Here is an 868-nt window from a genome sequence, read left to right as displayed (position 1 = left end):
TGCAATCTGAGGTAACGCAACATACCACACGCCTCGATGAGTTGGAGGCCAGAGTGGCAACAGTTGAAGCTGAAAACAAGTCGGTCCAGGCTCACCTCACCAAAACCCTGGCCGAAAAAATGCCAGACTCAATGCTCAAGTCGGAGCAATTTCCGAATAGTTAGCCTCCCAGAAAGTATCCCAGCCAAAGACCCCACCGGTATCTGTGAATCTGAACTACCGGAGGCCCTGGGATATTCGACTCACTGTAAGGTGGAAAGGGCATATAGGATGGGCCAAGGTGTCCCACCTGAAACCAACAACAGACAAAATAGACCTTCTGTCACTTCAGCCCGGGGTAACAGACCACGTCAAGTTCTCTGCCTTTTGGCTAAGATCAAGTGTAGTATCTGTTCTTAGACTCCTGGTGGCCAGAGCCTCACCAGGATGTAGAGCAGAGAACCACACAGCATGCCTATGGTGTACGGCTTGGGCTTAAAGGTACCCTTGCTAAGTGACCAAGGCCTCTGCTGGATCTAAGCCAGAGGCTGAGATGTTTGAAAGCCCGAGGTGCAGAAGAACCCTAGCAGTGGTGACCCTGGGGTGCCTGAACTCACTGGGGGTGGGAGCCCACTGAGTGATGGCACATTTGCGCACACTTCACTTTTTCAAATTTTGAGCATACACACCTCTCTTTGCTCTGCTATGGCCCAGAAAAGATGAGGAATTTTTATAATTCCAGTCGAATGTCCGTGCCGTAATGGCACACATTTACTTTATTTATTTTTTATGTTCACTGTGTGTTCACTTTCCACGTTTGTTTGTTCACTAGGATTTCTTGGGTACGGCGCCCTTACGGGTACACCCCTTGAGGTTTAGGGGGGTATGT

At 49.5% G+C, this 868-nt stretch overlaps 1 pseudogene; it reads left to right on the top strand.

The window, feature by feature from the left end:
* Positions 1 to 350: 350 nt before the first annotated feature.
* Positions 351 to 446, top strand: LOC120992975 (annotated as a pseudogene).
* The last annotated feature ends 422 nt before the right edge of the window (positions 447 to 868 follow it).

Source organism: Bufo bufo, chromosome 2, assembly GCF_905171765.1.
Source record: "Bufo bufo chromosome 2, aBufBuf1.1, whole genome shotgun sequence".
Classification (NCBI taxonomy): Eukaryota; Metazoa; Chordata; class Amphibia; order Anura; family Bufonidae; genus Bufo; species Bufo bufo.
Note: the sequence above shows the minus strand (reverse complement) of the source record. Positions and strands in the feature narration are given on the sequence as shown.